The sequence below is a fragment of the Rattus norvegicus genome, chromosome 1, assembly GCF_021556685.1.
Source record: "Rattus norvegicus strain SHRSP/BbbUtx chromosome 1, alternate assembly SHRSP_T2T, whole genome shotgun sequence".
Taxonomy (NCBI): Eukaryota; Metazoa; Chordata; class Mammalia; order Rodentia; family Muridae; genus Rattus; species Rattus norvegicus.
The window spans coordinates 204350373-204371245 of record NC_141534.1 but is presented as its reverse complement, the minus strand read 5'-3'; the positions used below and the strand labels follow the sequence as shown (position 1 = coordinate 204371245).

The 20873-nt window shown below is 42.0% G+C and overlaps 1 long non-coding RNA gene across 2 annotated transcripts in view; it reads left to right on the top strand.

The window, feature by feature from the left end:
- Positions 1-4476: 4476 nt before the first annotated feature.
- Positions 4477-20873, top strand: part of LOC134485188 (uncharacterized) — a 154308-nt gene continuing 137911 nt past the window's right edge. Inside the window, exons 1-4 of one of the 2 annotated variants that reach the window (XR_015647584.1) lie at positions 4598-4644; positions 9519-9665; positions 10669-10874; positions 17366-17517. This is a non-coding gene — a long non-coding RNA (uncharacterized LOC134485188). Of the gene's footprint in view, positions 4645-9518; positions 9666-10668; positions 10875-17365; positions 17518-20873 lie in introns of both variants that reach the window. The other variant, XR_015647585.1, reaches the window with a different exon arrangement.

Below are 20873 nucleotides of genomic sequence, written 5' to 3'. Positions count from 1 at the left end.
TGTGTTATCCAAATTTTATGATTGCTTGTGTTAGTTTAAAGAATGTCCTCGGTATTGTGATGGAGATTGCCTCAAATCTGTAAAATTCTTTGGGTAGTATGGGCATATTAACAATATCCTGTAAATCTATGTGCATGGGATGTCCACGTTTTCACTCTCACTTTCTTTGATCAATGTTTTCTGTACTTTTCATTGTATACGTCTTTCATCTCTGGCCACATTTATTTTGAGGTCTTTTGCTTTTCTGTAACTATTGTAAATAGAATTACTTTCTTAATTTCCAGTCAAGGTCATTAGCCTTTGGCATGTAGAAATTCTACTGTTTTTTGCATGTTGAGTTTGTATTTTACAATGTTTCCATATTCATTTATCACTTGTAATAGGTATTTGGTGAAGTTACTAGATTTATTCTTGATGTATCAGATCATGTTATTTAGTCTATGACACGGTGGTGACCTGACTTGCCAGCTTCTGGTTTAGGTAGACGTTTTTTCTTTCTCTCACAGACCAATCTATCATTTTCTAGCACGATGTTGAGTTAGTGGGGTGGTGGTGGTTATGGCCATCTTTTTCCCCTACAGCTTTAGAGAGAAAACATAAAGCTTTTTCCTGAACAAGACAACATTAGCTTCAGTCTATTTTACAGCCTTTATTTTACCGAGCTATGTTCTTTTGATACCTAATTTCTTCAGCATTTTTCTTGTACACATTACACAAATTAGTGGGCACCATTTTGACATTTTACATTAACACATAATGTGCCCTGATCCTATTTTCCTCCCATTCCTACACACACACACACACACACACACACACACACACCAATTTTCTTAAAATGCCTTTGCTAAATGGTCACTTACCAGAAATCTTACATGACTGGTTAAGTTGGAGTTATCCCCTCTGCTACTGTGTCCCCTTCCTCTTTCCCTCTTTTCTATTCTCTCCCTCCCTCCCCTCCCCTCCCCCTTCTCTCTCTCTCTCTCTCTCTCTCTCTCTCTCTCTGTCTCTCTCTCTCTGTCTCTCTCTCCTCCCCCCCTCCACTTGCATAGCTCTCAGTGTCCTGCTTCGTGCTCAGTCATTGGCTACTGACAATTTTATTGACAGATCAAAAACCAATTGAGGGCAAGGACCTTCAGCATCAGTAAACACAGATTCCCAATTAAATCAAAGCATCAGAACCACCCTTTACATGTTCTTATTGTCTTTATTTATTTATCCTCTAGCTTCTACTCATGAGAGAAAGCAGGCTTATCTCCACGAGTCTGGTTTATTTCACCCGAGGTGAGCATATTCAGGTGCCTCTGTTTTCCTGGAAATAACACGATTTTACTCTTCTTTGCCGCTAAATGACACGCATATGGATTTCATCTTCCTCATTCATTCATCCACTGATACACACCTAGGATGACTCCATATTTGGCTCCTGTGAATGGTGCTGACATACATGAGGATGTGCAGGCATCTCTAAGATATGCTAATCTCAGCCCCCTTGTGTACAGAATTAGAAAAGATGTTGAGTATTATCAAACCTCTTTTCTACATCTTATGAGATGGTCATAAAGCTCATCACAGTTATTATGCTGATGCGATGTACCATGTTTATTGATGGTCATATGCTGGACCATCCTTGCATTCTTGGGTGACTTCCACTTGATCATGTTGAATAATCTTGTTCATATGCTATTGTGTTTGTTTACTAGCATTTTATTAAGAATTTTCATCTCTGACCATTAAGAATATTAGCTTATAGTTTATAGTTCTCTCTCTTACTTACTCTCATGTATATGTCTGTGTGTGTGTGTGTGTCTAAAATGTATGTACGTGTATGCATGATATACATATATGCATGTACTTATATCTGTATACATACATGAATTATTTGAAAATTTTATACCTGTATACAATATATCATAATCATATTTATTCTCATTTCTCACCTCAAAATTATCCCTATAGTTCCCTCAACCACACTTTATGCTATTTAAAAAATACACATACACACCATCTTGGTTTAGATTCTTTTTTTTTTTTCTGTGAAGAGAAACCATGACCACAGCATCCCATATAAAGAAAAAACCTTTAATTGAGAGCAGCTTGCAGTTTTAGAGGTTCAGTCCATCACTTTCGTGGTGGGAAACATGGCAGAGCGCAGGCAGACATGGTGCAGAAGAAGGAGCTGAGAGTTTAGTTCTGCATCTTGATTGACAGGCAGCACTTCCTGTGGGTTCGTGTTGATGTCCCACTTAGCGCTGAGCACTCATCCACAGTTCTCAGGACTTTGACCAGTTATGGCTGCTATTTCTTTGATGGTTAGGTCCTTTCTAATTTTGTATTTTTGCAATGACCTCATAGAATATGTTTGAATAAAATCCTGCACTGCAGCTCTTGAAATAAGTGAAAAAGTTCTTAGCGTTTCTTGGAGTGCTTTTTTGCAAAGCTGGGTAGTGAAGCTAGGTGGCTCCAAGACTTCATTTGAGGTGACACTTCATTGTTTGCTATTGGTCTGTTCAGGTTTTCTGTTTCTTCAAAATTTACTCTTGGTAGTACATGTGCTCACAATTTGCCCATTTCTTCTAGGCTATAAAGTTTTCTAGCGTTCGTAACAATCCACACCAATCTTCTGTTTTTCTGTGGTTTCAGTTAAAATGCCTTCCTTTTCATCTCTGATTTTATGCACTTGACTGTTCTTTTCCATTTTCTTAGCTTAACAGAGGATTTGTCAATTTTGCTGATCTTTTCAAAGAGCAAGCTTTTCATTTTGCTCATCCTTGGCTGATTTTTTTAATCTTTATTTCATTTATTCCTGAGAAAGCTTTCAGTTCCCCCCTTCAGTATAATGGTAGCCTTTTGCCTTATTTTATAGCTTTTATTATAATTTATTTTACTTACTTTCTTCTAACAAATTTGGGCTTGTCCCCACTCCCAACCTTTTCTTGCTTTCCTTCTGATGGCTTAAAAGGCTTTCTGTTTGACTTTTTTGAATACAGGTGTTGATTTGATAAACTTTATCTAATTGCTGCTTTTACTGTGTCCCATAGGGTCATGACTGATTGTATTAGCACTAAGAAACTGTTAGATCTCACTCTTGATCTCTTCCTTGAAACATAGTTGTTCAAGAATCACTTGTAAATTTGCCTTGTTTGGCTTTTTGCAGATATCCGGTTCATTTGATTGTGGTTTTAAAAGACTTTTGGTACCATTTTGAGTTTTCAGAATCCATTGAGCCTTGTTTTAAGGTCTACCCACAATGTATCCTGGAGGGTATTCCTGTGGACTAATGAGAAGATTGTGTATTCTGCAGTTCCTAGATGGATTGTCCTGAAAGTATGTTCAGTCCTCGTAGCTGGTAGTGCTTCTTAAAACCTTCTTTGTTGGCTGGTTTCTGTCTTGTTAATCTGTCTATTGCTGAAAGTTGGGTGTCTGGGTCTCTGGTTATTACTGTACTGGATTTCACCTCTTTTTAAAATAAATTTTATATGTATGTAAGTTTTTTCTGTGTCTTTGCATGTGTACTGTATGCAGACATGGTGCCTGAAGAAGACAGAAGAGGATGTTGGATGGTCTGGAACTGGACTTACAGATGGTTATAACCCACCAAATAGGTGCTGGACCTCAACTCAGGTCCTTGGCAAGAGCAGCCAGTCCTCTTAACCACTGAGCAATCGCTCCAGCTCCTAAGATAGAGAGCTCTTGCTTTAGGTCAGTTGATATTTATGTTATGTATTTTTATGCTTTAATATTGAGTATGTCTATATGTTTAATCACGCTTTCCTCTTGCTTTGTTTATCATTTAGCAATGGCCTTCCTTGTCCCTTTGTACTGCTTTTAATCTGCAGACTATTTTATCTGATGTGAGTCTGGCTTCTCTTGCTTTCTTATGGATTCCACATGCATGGAATATCTCATTCCACCCTGTCATGTTGGGTCTATGCATGACCAAATAAATCATATTTGTTGTATATTTGTTTTATATTTCATTGGTCTCCACTCTCATTACTATTTTCTTTCTTCCCCTGTCTCAGAATTACTTTGCTCCTTTCCCCTTCTTGAGAAGGGTGCTCGGTGCTTAATTTTTAACCTTTCATCTTTCTTTTGATATGTAAATTTCACAGGACAACTTGTCCTCTGATTGCTGCCCATGTACTTTAGCTTATCATCAGTTGAAAATAGCCAGTTATTTACGTGCTCTTTCTCAGAGTCTGCTTTTATTTTCAAGTGCTCATGTGTTTTCAGCTCTATTTATTATTGTTTTGTAACTTAAGCATACTATGGTCAGAGAACTTACTTTGGGTGGCTTTAATCCTTGGGAATCTACTGAGAATTGCTTGATGGCTTGCCATCTGGTCTACTTTAGCAAATGCTCCATGTGCACTTGAAAAGAATGTTTATTCGGACACAATTGAGAACAAATTAGGTCAAGTTTTTGAGTCCCGTTCAAACCTTCCGTCCTTACTGGGCTTGCTCACTTTGCTCCTTAGGTAAGAGAAGTGTGAGCGTGTGCTTGTCCGGTTCTCTGTTTATTCCTGTTGATTTGTGTCTTGTTAATTTCAACCCTTTGTTTTTGGGTGCACATACATTTGTGCCTGCTGTTCTTTTCAGATGAAGAGACCCTTTTAGAGGATGATAAAACCCTCCTTTGCTCTGGTAAGAACTTCTTTTGAAACCTACATTTTCTTATATTGGCATATATATACAAGCTTTCTTTTAATTAGAGTTGATATAGTATGATTTTTCTATCTCTTTAACCTTATTGCGTGTGCTTGTGTGTGTGTGTGTGTGTGTGTGTGTGTGTGTGTGTGTGTGTGTTCTAACACCTAGGATATGTCTCTCTTTGTCTTTAAAATATTTTTTTTATTTTGTGTATATGAGTGTTTCGTTTGCACGTATGGCTGTGCACCACAGGCATGCAGTGCTGACAGAGGCCAACAGAAGGTACTGGATCCTCTGGAACTGGAGTTACAGCTGGTACGTGAGCTGCCAATGTGCTGGGAGTTGAACCAGGGTCCCCTGGTAGAACAGCCAGTGCTCATCACCACTGGGCCACCTCTCTGGCCCCTAAAATATACTTTTTAATGTAGCACAAAGTTGGTTCTTTTGAGCTTCACTCAGTCTATTTCCCATTCCATATGGAGACTTTGTCCAGTCACACATTGCAGAATGGTCATGTGTTCTGGTGTGATCCTATTTCCTTACAGATGCTCCTTTGTACACTAGAACTTCTAGCTAAAACTTTTTGATATTTTCTTTGACCAGTTTTTCTTTTTCTTTTTCCTTTTCCTGTCTAAGTGCGCAGGGGACAGCTTATGCTGTACAGTTTCAAGCCACTCTTCTTACAATTCTCCTACGAGTCCACCCATCCTCAAGCTACCTTATGAAGTTTTCTCTTTCTAGCTGATTCTGAACAGGGATCATTTCTCACATCCTATCTTTGACTCTCCATATTGTCTCTGAGTGACTTTGCCTGACTATGAACCCCATGCCCCTGTCACTGCCCTCCTGATGGAGGCTAGCTCTAGACAGGCACTTCCAGCTGTCTCCATGGTTGCCTTCTCTGTCCACACATCCCCTAGGCACACAGAAGTCTGTGAGACACAAACTTTCCACATATCCTCCCTCCCCCTCCAATAAGCCTGATCCTCCTCAGAGGCTCTCATCTCAGTGAAGGATGTCACTCTTGACTTGCTTACCTTAGGGACTCAGAAATCATGTGGGCCCACCCTCTTCTTGGACTGTGCAGTTTCTTGGTCAAACTGCCAACCCCCCCCCCCAATTCCTTCCATTCTTCCCCTCCTGATCAGGCTTCTCTAAGGCTAGTGTTGGCTTTCTCTTCAGTCACTGTCTCCCTCTCCCCAAAGGTGCCATGGAAACTCTTTTTGTCTCACAGCATCTTTCTTCCCGCTTCCAGCACTGAATTCACTCGATGTGCTTGGTGTGCGCTGTGAGTGCTCTTGCAGCCTGCTCTTCTGCAGGGGAGGACTCAGTGTTTGCCTGGAGAGCTCACCTCACTCCCCTCACCATCTCTAAGCTCCTGCCCCTTCCTCAACGCTCGATTCACACCTCACTTCTTCTATGATGTCTCTTTCACACTGGAAAGATTTATATGCTGTTCCCCCCTGCATTTCCAAATTATGACACAAAGAAATTGCATTTTAATTTTAAAACATATATGATGTACTGTCTTTTCCCCCCACTAGTTTCTAAGTCCTGGGTTCTATTTTCTCTGTGTTATGCTCCTGCTATGCAATAATGCATGGTGGATGTTTGACACTTAAGTGACTATTAAAAGACCAAAATAATATTTTTAATGTTATTCTCACTTTTATTGCCAAACAGGCTCAGATATGTTTTGGGTGACGTGAAGCACTGAATATGGACATTTTTGAGTTGTTTAACTTTCATCATTTCAAAAAATACTTTATTGTACATCTGCCATGTATGACTAATTTCTGATTGAATAACAGCATTTCTTGATGGTTGGTGTGCATGCATATGCATGTGTGTGTGTTTATATATGTTTATACACATATGTCCTTTGTATGTGACTGTAGGTATTCCTTTGCCTTGATGTGCTTGTGGGGGTCAGCAGTTGGTCCTCACCTTGTTGTTGGAGAGCAGGCCTCTCTTTTGTGATTTGCTGCTCCATACATCAGGCCACTGACCTCCAACTGGGTCCCTCCTCTTCACCTCCCATCGTACCATATAAGAATTACAGATTGTATGGTATGGATTACTGACACTCGCTATCATACCTGCCTTTCCATGGAGTGACAATGAGTTTTCTGTTGCTGTGATAAAACACCATGACCAATAGAAACTTAAAGAAGAGTTTGTTTTGCCTGATAGCTCCAGCGTGATAAGGGTCCTTCCAGGCGGGGAGGCGTAACAGCGAACAGTAGGCATGTCAGTAGGGCAGAGATCTGAGAGAACACATCTTCATACTTAGGCATAAGGCAGAGAGTGAGCTTGAAGTGGGCCAAGATATTAAACTCTCAAAGCCTTTCCCCAGTGACTTTCTTCAGTAAGGCCACACCTCCTAAACCTCTCGAAGCAGCGCTGCCAACTAGAGACCAAGTGTTCAAATATCGAGGCCTATGAGGGACAAAATAATTCAAACCACTACAGGGTTCCGAGGATTTGAACTAGGTCCTCACGCTGCTATAGTAAGTACTTTACCTACTAAACCGTCTCCCCAGTCCCTTGGTGGCTTTTAAGTTATGATTTTCACCTGTGTTGTTACTGATAGTCTGCATTATGTAACCAAAGGATAGAAACCAAAGTATCGTTGAATTCTTTGACCAAACTCCAGTCGTTAAGTAGCAGATTTTAAATGGCAGACCACAAACTTGTTCGCTTTAATCTGTACTTTCCCATTAATAGATTTTATTTTGGAGTCACTGTCCTTAAATCTCCTTAAGTCAATTAATTGAGATAATAGTGACTGGCAGTCCAGCAGTTCATGTATCTTTCAGCTTGGTTTATTGTCAATAATGGAGTTTCGCTGTGACAGTAATCATGGTCACTGTCTAATGAGCGTCTGTCACTGGGAGAGACATTGATATCTGTATTTGTTACTTCACTTAAGGCTTCCAGCCTTTCAGGAGTAGTTTGTTTCCTATGCTGACGGTGACAATGACAACTGGAGTTCCTCCACGTTGTGTGAATTGTAGGGTGACAGAGCCATTCTAGATGTTCTTTGACCCAAAGCCAAGGACTTCCTGGAGGAATGTAACTTCTATTCTTCTATGCCATCCTTCTTGGGCACATGCTATCCCTGCCTTCCACACAGAATAGACAATGTCACTTCCTAGTGTTTAATGGGGGCTCAGACAGGCATGTCGACTGCAGAAACAAGGGCAGTGACTATGTATTGGTGCTCTTCTAGCACGAAGACTCAAATGCTAAAGCTTGCTGTGACTGAAAATCTTCCTGTGGCCATAGGCATCAGGGTTTGTTTGGGGGTGCTCTTCAGCAGGCTCAGAATATGTCATTAATGACATGAGAGGACCCCAAGGTTTACCTTCATGAATGGTGGAAGGATGTTATTTTCCTATAATTCAAGTAATTTCCCTCTAGCAGAGAGCACTCTGAAACAAATGGGTGCTGGCTCTTTCCCCTAAAAGGCTTGGCTGTGGATGAATCAGGGCATATTCTGGCCCTACCTCCTGGGGATGGCTGGAAAACATTCTGTACCTTCCCCTCCCTGCTCACTCCACCAGAGAGCACATCTGTTGTTACTGAGCGGTCAGTAGAGTGGCTGACTATCTTCTTTGTCTCCTCTCTCATGAGACTTCGGGTTGACTGGAGAGTTGGAGCCATGTGGTGAGGTGTTTAATTTTTTTTTTCTGGTGGATAGAATCGCTCACCTGCGGCAGGAGGAAGTGGGATGCTGTTTGCTTAAGATGTAAAGAGATACTGCCTGCTGGGAGGGGCCACTCACACCTGTCTGCCAGGCATTGTGATGCAGGTGACACTCTCCCACTTCCAGATGTCTCTAATGGCCATTGCCCTCTTTGCTAAGCCTGCTTATGAGGAAAAAGGACCTGTTCCCCTTTTGGAAAAGTATCTTCTCCAGGGTGGATTATTATTTGTTGGGTCGCACTGAGGCCACTAATCCTTTAATGTAAAGAATGATTAGGGCGAGTGGTGAGGATAAAATGAGATTAAGAAATAAGGCTTCTGACTTAGTTATTAACAGTGAAATTATGAACAGAATCAATAAGACCACGCCATATAATAATGAAGCTAAGAATATTGATGACTCTGCTAAGCCTTAGTTTTATACTAATATAAGCTGCTACCTGTTTAAGTCAGACAAAGATGCCCTCTCCGCCCAGTGTGATAAGAGTAAGTCTGTCATCTGGGCACTTGCAAAGTTGAGCCCCAGGACAGCAAGTTCAAGGCCAGTCTGGGCTGTACTGGAGTCTCTGTCTCAAATAAACAAACAAGAAGAGGATGCTTATCAAGGTCATAGATAGGGTTGGGATGTAGCTCAGGATGGTACAGTGTTTGCCTTACATGCACAAAGCGTTAAAGCCAGTGCTCAAGACTACATGAACCACGTACTGTCGAACATGCCTATGATCCAAGCACTTGGGAGGCTGAGGCTGGAAGATCAGTTCATCTTTGGCTTTACAAAGAGTTAAGAACTAGCTTGGAGCATAGGAGATCTTTCAATGGATAGCAAGTGACTAGATATCTTTAATGGTTTTGGAATGAAAATTTAGAATTGAAGCCTATACATTTATGTTTCTTAGCCTATGGTGGAAAAGAGGGCACCAAGTTTGTCATTATGGTATTCGGGTCCAGTTGTATCATGGTATTTGAAAACAGTGCAAGTTGTCATTCAGTGTCTGCTCGGGTGGCTGCTGCTTTCTGAGGGACTGTTGGTGCTGGGAAAGACCAAGTATGTCAGAAATGCCTCAAAGGGACTCAGACCTTTAGTGCTTTAGTGGAGAGAGCATACCTAGAACCAAATGTCCTCTGGCATTGACAGCAGGGCTACCATTCCTCAACCCCAGGCCTTTATATACTCTGGAAAAAAAATTCTCCAATACAGTGTCATTGTGAGTATCATCGAAACCCTTCGAGTAAGGAACAGGACCCAGAGCCTGATGCCTGGTGAGAGTGATCACGGGCACCATGAAGGAAGAGCACAGTCACTTAAGGTATGTCCTTGGCCTTTGTCTTCTAATTGTCTGCTTGAATTTGGGCTAAATCTCGGTTTCCTCTTCGGTAAATTGGAGAGGTTTGTCCTGGATAATCACTTTTATTGGTTTAATATAATACAGTTCAATGATTTTAAGAAATTCACACTTCCATAATAATAGCCACCCTTGGCATGTTTAGTGAAAATGAATAAGGAGGCGCTTAAAAACAGGCGCTGCTAGGCTAGTTGGCAGTAATTGAGGCCATTAGAGGTAGAAATGAGTTGTATGGGGGGGAGGGGCTTCTGTTATTTTTCACTTCATAAATGAGAAGTACCCTTTTCCAGAATTTTCATCGGATGTCAGCAATCAGATTTTAGCTGTTGCCAATGTCTTGTGACAACTGGTCTTGTTCTTGTCTTCCAATCAGCAGGTCTGTTCCTTCCTTCTCGGGTTGGGAAGGGTACTCACCACCTGTGAGGGAGGTAATATGCCATAGTCTTTCATAATTCCCTCTTTTGACTGGACAAACTGTCCATTCCCACCCTAGGAGGAGAGGCTGGAGAGGCAGGTGAAGTGTTTACAAGAATTTATCTCTAGACTCAATGTGACGTGGGAATGGCTGGGAATTTACTAGAGAAGTTCAAGCCATGAAGAAACTAGAGCAAGTGTGCGAATCCATCCATAGTTTGACTTTGGGAGACAGCCATTGCATAGGGTGATTCAGGCAGGGGGCTGGCCAGGGCGTTGCAAAAGGAGGCTGAGACATAGCCTTGGAATATAACTTTATTTGGTAGAAGGGTGTGACCAGACATAACAGATTTAAACGAGACTACTCCTAAGAGTCTTGTTAGCAGGATGGCATTCCACAGATGTTTTTCTCTTCTACAGGACATAGCTTTTTTAATCACTTGAAAGTAAGACTTGTAAGCCCAACTAGTTCCAGAAAATGTTAAGTGAAATGCACCATAGGGCATTTATTCTTAAAGAAACTCTGATGACTTTGTGTAACACTGTCTCTAAGAACGAAGAAGCTTATGCTCTCCTCAGTTATTTGAACACTAGCCTTTCAAGGCACCGGCTGTCCGTGGTCACGTGACAGAAAACTCTTCCTATCATCATACTGTCATCCAGATCATCCAGAACCTTGTCTCTGCAGTACAACACTGCCTGCTTTTAAAGGAGCTATCCTCAGCTACAGAAGAATGGAATGGAGATAAGACTTGGATGGTAAGAGTATTGTTCTGAAGACAGACATTGTTCTAGAAATTTCCAAATCCAAGCTGCTTGCCTGCTCACTTGAAGTTTAAAGGAACACATCATGGATTCACCATTCGAATCCAAGCCAGAGTACCATGTAGACACTGCATAGATATTGAATGTCTCTTATTATTTGTAGCAGGTGGGAGTGCAACCCACTGGAAATGACACTCAGAGCAGCTTCCCCATCCCCGCTGTAGGGATTTGTATGGCTTGTTAGGAAAGCAGCAGGGTATGGTGGCTCAGGCTTGTAATAGAAACACTTAGAGGCTGAGGCAGGAGGAATACTCTTAGTTAGAGGCCAGCCTCCAGTACAGAGTGAGATCTCTTTTTTTAAAAAAAAGATTGAAAAAGGAAGGCCAAAGAACAAGCAAAGGAGGTGACGGTGGGGGTGGGTGTTCCTGAGCCAAACCTTTTCCATCCTCTTGACGCAAACACATGGAGTTACTCCAAATACCAGGTGCTATGGAGAGCAGGCAGGAAGTTAGCCGAGGCAGATGACGTAACCTTGAACACAGACATTTTTCAACTGTTTCCCTTACTAACTTCTTTTTGCCATCGCATTAATTAGAAATTTAGGTAAATGACACCGGTGCCCCAATTTTTTATATCTGCCAGGAGAACAATTAGGCATTGGAAGTAGCAAATGGCCTAACTCATGTTGTCTGTTGGAAATTTTCAAGCTACGTTATTTCTGACAAGAAAACAACAACAACAACAAAAACAAATAATAGTTTTTCGTCCAATTTTTACCATCAGCACCGTCACACTAGCAGATGCAGCTTCGCCCTGGCTCCTTCCCTGCAGTCATGCTTCATTAGGGTGACTCTGGTGCCCCGCCCCCCCCCCCCCCCCCCGATCCTTTAGGTAAACAGTTATTTACATGAGCCGAGGCATTTTTCTTTGGTGACAATTTCTAATTGTTCAGGCAACCGAGGGTGATATATGAAACCTCTGCAAAACAGAATAAGGGGGTGGTGGCTTCACCTGTGAAACAAATTACTTAAAATTAACTATCCTTTCAAAAGAAAGGCAAAAAATTCACGGCGGACAAATGAGACCTTTTTCCTGCACATATGGTAAGTGCTTCAAACACATCCCGGCTGGTCCCCACTCCAGAGAACAATTCCTCATGATGGAGTGGAAGAGTTCCTGGCTCATTTGGGGGTCTTTTCCATGCCAGCATTTGCCTGTTCTCTGCTCAGAAGGGATCTTGCAAGGCTGATCACCATGCCTTCCCCCAACACTTCTGGCTTCACCAACTCCTCAGCTTTCACTTGGCCAGCTTAACCCTTCCGAGGCACAAGTTCACACAGGGCTCTGCAAAGGCTTCAGTCCTTTGTTACCCAACTTGGCTCATGATCTCCTGCAACTTAAAAAGTCAGTGATGGGACTAGAGGAGATGGTTCAGCCATTAAGAGCACTGATTACTCTTCCAGAGGACCTGGGTTCAATTTCCAGCACCCACATGGTGCCTCAGGATTTTCTGAATCTCCATTCCAGGAGATCCAATCCCTTCTTCAGACCTCTGCAGACAACAGACATACAACTGGTTCACAGACATACACACGACCAAAATACACACACACACACACACACACACACACACACACACACACACACACACACACACACACACACACGTTGTGGTTTGCCCTGAAGTTATCTGTATTTTGATGCTAATTCCACTGCCCCAAGGACAGCTGCCTAGTCAAGTACTCAGAACTCAGGTGACTTCACCAGAACCACCTCCCCATTGAATTTGTAAAGTACAGGTGAGGGGCAAGTACAGGATAGAAGGAGGCCTATCATTGGAGGAGAAGGAAGGATGGGCAGGAGAGAAGTTTGAAGGAAGAGGAAGAGACTAGAACAGAGAGGACAGAGAGAGAGAGGGGAGAAGCCATGGCAGGTGATGTTAAGATTCTGCTCTGTGTATTTACAGTTTGTTATCAATGTTCTTAAGGGATGGATGGTACCGGGCTTTGTATGTTTAAGTGGGCAATTATATCTTATCAATTGGGTCAAAGATTATTGTGTTGTGTGTTCTTTTATGTGAGGGTTTGAGTGTAGGAAAGTGAGCGGCTGGGATGTGTTTCCACCAAGATATCTAGCAGTTATCTTGGGCACCGCTGTGCGGACCTAGCAGGTAAAAGACCAACTGTACTTTTTTTATTTTTTATATTTTTACAACAACAACAACACACACACACACATACACACACACACACACACACACACTTCAATTTAAAACAGAGTGATCAGCTACTAAGCCTTATCAGTGGGCCATACCAATGTTTCTTCCTTGCTGGGTAGATTCAGGTCCCCAACCTTGAGTAGGACAAGATTTAGTAAATGAATTACCTGGGACTGGAGTGATGGCTCAATGGATAAGAGTACTTGAGGAACTGACTTTGGATGCCCAGCATCTACATATAAAATTTGACCATGATCATGCACGTATCTGTAACCCCAGCAAGTCCTGTACTATTAGGGTGAAGACTGCATGACCCCCTGCTTTTGCTGGTTGCTAGCTTGATTCCATGATCAGTGAGAGACTCTGTCTCCAATGACTAGGCAGAGTGGCAGAATAAGACACTTGATTTTCTCCTCTGGTCTGTATGTGCTCACAAACAACACGTATAGACACACATGTGAACCCCTCACACAAACCAAGAATCATCCACATATTATACTATAATAGTGATTTGCTTAGGGTACTGGGACAGAAGCATCTAAAGCTTCACATATGAAATCAAGGTCATATCACTACTGTACTGAAGGACTGTGCCCCTTCCACCAATGGCTGTGCTTTCTGGAATTTTAGAACATGACCTTTTTGGAAATCAGGCCTTTGAAGCTATAATGAATTGAGCTGATGTTGTGATCAAGTAGGGTTAGCCTCATCTAGTGCAACTGGCACCCTTAGGAGATGGGCTGAGGTTCACTCAGCAAGAGGATTCAGTGAGCCTAGGCAGTTGATCTGTGTGACTGTATGGAGAGACACATAAGGAGCAATGCACTGTCTACTGTTGTTCATAGTGTAAGAATGGACCTTTGCAGAGAAGTCACTGTATGCTTGTGATGGTTAATCTTGGTTGTCAACTTGACTAGCTCTGAAATCAACCGCAAGACAAACCAATGGGCACCCCTGTGAGGGGTTTTCCTGATCTGATCATTGGAAATGGAAATATGCACCCCAAATGTGAGCTGCACCTTTTTGTCAGCCTAGATAAAGGACACAGAGGGAAGATTTTGCCTGCTTGTCTTTAATTTTTCTAGCAAGTTCATCTACTCCATTGCTGTCACTTCTGCATTACTTCAGTGATATTAGAATCCAGCTTCAGGCTTCCAACATGGACTGGAGACCAGCAACTCTGTGAACAGGTCTTTGGGAATCTGCTGAGCCTTTAGCAGCAGACTGAGGCAGCTGAGACCCACAGCCTTGTAGGCTGAGCAACTGCTGGGATTTTGGTCTGTCTGGTTGGTGTGAGACCCCAATGAACTCATGAGTTCTCTGTGGTAGACTAAGGTAGAAACATTTGTTTTGGTCTGGGGTGAATAGATTTTTGTGGGTTGTTTCTTTCACATGGGCACAATATTTGTGAAAGTCATCTTGCCACCACCCCTTACTTGTGTCATGTTCTCTGATAGAATAGATGACAGATGACAGAAGACCCTGATAACCATTTCAAATGGCCGTTCTACAGGTTTCAGTGACTTTTTTAGTGTAAGAAATATGACCCAAGAAGAGAGAAATGAGGGAGATAGACTCAGTAGTACTTGCAGTTGATATAGCTCCATTCGTGACACTTTGGGGAGCATGTGTCACAATCACTAGATCAATTTCATTTAATTAAAAGAAAAGATTTAAACTAAGATAAAGGAGGTTTAGCTGAAATTAAACCAATGTGCATAAACCAGTGGGACTTTCTGTAACCCAAAATGTCCTGGCAGAAAGAGTTTATTTTCAATGATAACAGAAATGATAGCAACTGTAAAAATCAGAATAAACTTACAGAATGTCCTGGGGAAGTATTTAAAAATATAAAAGTTTGCCAAGGGACAGAAAAAAAAAGCTTCAAATGGATAAGAAGAATAATGTCCCTGCATGGGAAGATTTAGTGGCGCAGATGTCAACGTTCTCCTAATTTATCTACAAATTCAATGAATATCCAATTCCAGCTCCCATGGGAGCGGGGGTGGAACTTAGCAAAGTGTGGCTAAAGTTCATCTGGAGAAATGAATGGCTGAGAAGAGCCAAGGAAATTTTGAGAAACAAGAATGATGATAGAGGACTTGACCCAGCAGATATTAAAATATCAGGGTGATTAAAACAATGTGCTTTTGGTGCAGCGATCAATAGGACAAAGAAGAAATTCCAGAGCACGACGCAAGTAATTTAGTGCCTAATAAAGATGGCATTCGGGGTGTGAGAAAAAGATCTATTGTTCAGTAGGTGGTTTGGGGCAAAAGTTTGGAGAGAGGAAAAGCCCAACTTCGTAATTAAGGTTGTAATTAAAACAGAGCTAGGTGCCTGGAGATGAAATGTTTTGAGGCTGAAGGTGGACCCACATCAGGACTTACAAATACCTGGATAAAAGTTAATCTGTCTGTGGCAAGAGATTTTAAAAGTGTGGTGTTATGCTCTGTATGTATCTTTAATCCCAGCAGTCAAGAGGCAGAGGCAGGTGGGCCTCTGTGAGTTCCAAGCCAGCCAGGATTACATAGAATGACCCTATCTCAATCAAAACAAAATGAGACAGATAAAACAAAGCAAGCAATCAAGCAAACAAACAAAAAAATCAGTGTGGCATCATCACAAAGACAGAAGGTGAAGGATGTGAGTTTATGAAAAATGCACTTAGGTTTTAAATTATTATTTGAACAACTAATTGTGACAAAATGCAACGTGCAGGTCAAGTGTTTAAACTTTACTATATATAAGATTCAGATCACTACAGGAAATATGAAATGTAAGTTCCCACACTCAGAAATTTATCCCTGTATACATGTTTCTCTTTTTCTCCCCATCCATGTCCCTTTACACACACACACACACACACACACACACACACACACACACACACACACACACACTCCAACATGGTTGGGGGAGACGATTTTCATTCTGAGGTTAAAAAACAAAAGCAAAAATGAAGGCCATCGGTGTCTCCATGGGGAAAGATGACATACATTGTGGGCTCTCCCTTGCTGCCTCTGTAATATTTATGGTAAAAATCAAACCATACTTTTTATCAGTGATATTTGGGAAGAGGGGCTGAGACTTGTTTTAAGATTGGCAGGACAGATGTAGCATTTTCTGCTCTGTATACAAACTTTACGAAAGAAATATCTGTGGACATTACAGAGGTGAGACTATGAGTGAGTTTAATTTTTCATTCTGCTCCTCCTAAAATGACAAGCTAAGGAAAATAAAAGAGAAGAAATGAAAATGGCTGACAGGTATAGACCATTGCCTTGACTCTTAGGAGAGCACAAACACAAAGGAAATACTGATTTGCTGACAAATCTACATATGTAAAATTTTACTTATGAAAACATTACCAGGATATTCTCTGGTCCTGGGGGGTTGGGTAAGAAAGAGGCACCTCTGAGATGATGTCGAAGGACATTGCCAGTCTGGTTAGCAACTTCAGTGGTGTTTTAAACCCTACTTTGGGGTCATAGTTCAGGAATAGACACAGACATTTCTGAAGACTTAGTCCCTGAGGTTTTTATTACGGCATGTTTGGTGGTGGCTGCATGGATAAACAGTGGCTCTCTGTGGTTCACATCTACCAGGAACTGTTAGGCAACCATTCTAAATCATTGTGGGGGACAAGTTGGGACCGCTCTCTGCTATAAAATATTAAGTATAAAATTTAGACAGCAAGACAGTCTAAACGGCTGGACTCAAAGATTAATTTAAAAAGTGTGAATTCTTATAGAAAAAGACAGGAGCTGCACCCAAGTGTTAAAATGGATGTTCTAGATGGTGAGCTTGTGAGCGCCTTTTTTTTTTTTATTTTAATCGTCTATTTGCTTATTTTTAAATTCCTACAAACTAGACTTCTGGGTGAATTCTAGGGAATAGGTCATCTCAGCCATTTTTGTTTAACATAAAAACTTCACAAAGCACATTTTCTGTTCTGTGTATAACATTGCTCCTTCAGTTGGAAGGGCATGATCCTGTTGAAGGAACCAAGGGCAAAAGGGCACGTCTTAATCCAGTGGAAGAAACTGAGTAGCTCCAGCTGGGATAGATGCGGGAACCAGAGACAAATTGGAGCTCAGTTTCCCTTGGACAACCTCAGAAGCGATGCTCCTGGCATCAATGGACTGGCTGTCTAAATTCCTCAAATATTCTATAATTCTTAAGTTCCCAAAGCCCAGAGGGATGGAGGGGGAATGAATGGTAGGGGTAGGCATGGATCTTACCTGCAGTTTCTCTTCCTCCACAGGCATGATTGATGGCCCTTCTTAGAAGAGTCCGCCAAACCCTGCCTTCAGATTCATCGCAACTAACCGATTACAAGCTGCCAACCCTGAACCCCATGTGTCTCTACTTCTAACTCCTTTCCTGGGGTCTGCTGCTCTACGGCTCAGAGAGAAGGTAAGAAAGAACCCTGTGTGATGATCCTGATGAAAGGCAGCCTTTCTCCAGGACACTGGTAATAATTTCATTATCTCCAGATTTCTTTGAAAGGTGGCTGACATTGGCTGGATGTGCTACAGAGAACACTTAAGAATACAGGAGTGGGGGCTGGGGATTTAGCTCAGTGGTAGAGCGCTTACCTAGGAAGCGCAAGGCCCTGGGTTCGGTCCCCAGCTCTGAAAAAAAGAACCAAAAAAAAAAAAAAGAATACAGGAGTGGGCTCACAGCCCAGCTCCTCCTGCTGCCTGATCCATGGTAAAAGCTCAGGCAACACCTTGACCTTGCCAGCACCTGGAGAGAGACTGCATCCTAGCCACAGTGTACGTATACCTTGTCCTCTGTGTTTACCTGGAGCCTCATGGCTCCAACTTCTGCCTCTCAGGATCTCCTTTGGTCAACTCTCCTGAATACTCAACTCACCTTGAATGTTTGCTTGTCTTCTGTGTAGACTTTTTATTTTTATTTAATACATCTCCATCAAAATCACCCTGTGTCAAACTCACCCTCTGCATTACCTTCATTAATAATAAACCTTTCCCAACACGCACACACACAAACCTGTGCGCACATACACACATACACATGGTGTTTTGATTGTTACATTCATGTGTCTAACACCCTTAAAACAATATTCCAGGAAAGGAAAGATTGTTGTGAGACCCAGGGAAAGATCTGTGCAGCAAAAGCTTAGCACATTTCCTCAACCAGCTTCATCCCACAAAAGGTCATTCAGGGCCAAGCTGAAGGGAGGGAGGGCTCTAGGCTTCAGGAAAGAAGGTTCATGGGGTTGATTTTGTCCCAGGAACCTGGGATCTCAATGGGTCTCTATTCAAGGCAAACTGCTCTTGCAAGGTGCTTGGAGAATGTGGTCCTTGGTCTTGCATCTGGTGAGCTTCTCCAGCCTGCCTTGTGCTGAATAATTGAAGCCCATTTTAGCTTTCATTGTGTTGTTAATTTCATGCCTTATGCTAAGACTGTATGGCATGCTTAATCTTGTCAAGAAATCTCCACAAGGTATTTATTACCAGCAAACTTATTTCATAGGTAATTGCATCATACTTAAAAAGAAAAAAAACTTGTATTTTATGCCTTTTTGTAAAATAATTAAAAACATCATTTTAGTTTTGATCTTTTGGGGATTGGAACTATATTTAATCATGCAATGTTTTTTATTATTATTATTATTTTTGTTCTTGTGTTGGAGCAAACGGGCAGGGTTTTTATCTCCCCTGTACTTGCAATAACATATTATTTGACCATGAATCACTTTAACGGATTGAAACATAAGCATGTGAATTGAAAAATAGATACATTAGTCAAATCAATAAATAAATATGAAAATATATTTCTACGATGAAAAACCATCTTGGCTACTGTGTCCTCCAACTTGGACAGAGAGAGCTGAAATATGTGGCCGTAAAATATAGCTTGCCATGTCAACTAGCCAGTGCCTGCAGCCTAAAAGGAATTTTGAGCACTGGGTAAGTAGTATTTCATCAACAAAATCATAAAATAAAGACATTAAAATGAAGGGATGATGGAGTGTCGCAGGACGTTTGTAAAATCACCCTTCAGTCTGAGGCTGGAGTATTTTAGTATTAGATACCACAGACTTTTCATATAAATTTGCTTACAAATAGCATGCCCTAACAAGCCATATTACCAGGCTGCCCCCGTAGCAAATATATTTCTACCATTGCTGCTAAACAAACTCTACTTGCACTCTACGGTACAGCAAGGGTACAAATAAATAATTCATCTCCTGGTCTAAAACACGGGAGTCTTACAGTCTTCACGGGGAGTGTTTGTCTTTCTTAATTAATGACTTTGAAGTCCTTTTAGGCATTCAGTGGCCGGCTCCTCTGTTTTTATGGACTTCCCCCTCACATTCTGTCTTTCCTACACGGATTCCCCTACTAGCCGTAATCAATGTTCAATCTGTAATTTCATAAGATAATAAAGTGGGCTACATGTGCTATTACCAGCACCATTGTGCGCCTTATCAGCTATCTGTCTGATGACTGTAGGAATGTAATTAGCATGCAGGATTTTAACGAAGACAACAGAGAAATGAGGATTCTAAGTGACTTGCTTTTCTCTGAAAGTAGGTACAAAACACACTATGGAAATCTGAATTTGCATTTATTTACATATAAGCTTGGGTTTATTTTTTTCCTGTAGCACACAGCATTCGTTAATATATTGCAATTGCAAATTGCTATAATTTGTTGTTTGATTATATTTTGTATACGCGTTAATAAGATTAAGCGGCACTAATTAAAATTTGTAGATTGTGTTGGATGGGGAACTTTGAGAGAACAGACGGCAAAGGAGGGAGGCCAGTTCTAGATGGAGGAGTGGATGAATATTTGGGAGATCTTGAGACCTGGGTGCCCCCTTAGCCATTCCTCTATGAAACAGTACAAAGTGTTCAGAGAGGACCTCAGAGGAAAGGAGGGAATGTATTGGCTCATCTTCCCAGAAAACCCCTCGGCCCTCGGCTCCTTGGCCAGGGGACAGTTTCAGTGGCTCCATCCCACAGGACCAGCACAATGGGAGGCAGCTTGTGTCTCCCTCCAGCTCAAAGCAGAGGCAACCTCTTGTTCTTGGCCCATTCAAAAAGGGAATCAAGGAACACCCCCAAGTGGGATTTGAAAGTTAGAAGGTGTGTTCCAGCATGCAACAACATGAGACCGAACCTCTCTGCCTCAATGTGGGCTGTTTGATACAAGAGGAGGAAGGATGCCCTCCACAGAGAAGGTGAGGCTCAAAGGCTCTGAGACACGATCTAAGCCAGAAACCCTTGGACGCCAGCCCCAACCGTTACCTAGGGTCTGCACTCAGGCTCAGCATCCGGCTTCAGGCAAGGTAACCTCAGCAATTACAGCTAGCTTCTCCTTCCTCTGCCCTAAAGCCATTCCCGCCTGGCAGGGGCGGAGACCCATACACAGCACAGCTGACCCACCATCCAGCCACCAGTCAGGAAAGATGCACTTGGGGGTGTTCATCTCAGCATCCCGGGTTCCTTCGCGCCAGTTTCAATGTACACTTTTTATGAAGCGCTTTATCCTGGGCAACTGATGAGGGAGCCTTGGTTTCTTTCTTCTCTACTTCCCTCTGCTCCCCGGCCGACCCACAGTTGTTTCTTGTTAGAGTGAAGCCCACCCACATGCAGGTTGCAGAGATGGGTGAATAAAAGTCAGAAACAATTCGAGGTAATTGCAGTGAAGGCTTTGTAGAACATCTGCAGATGGGCTGTGTTTGTGGAAAGGACCAGAATATGATTTTGGAATCAATAGCTCAAACTTTCTGCT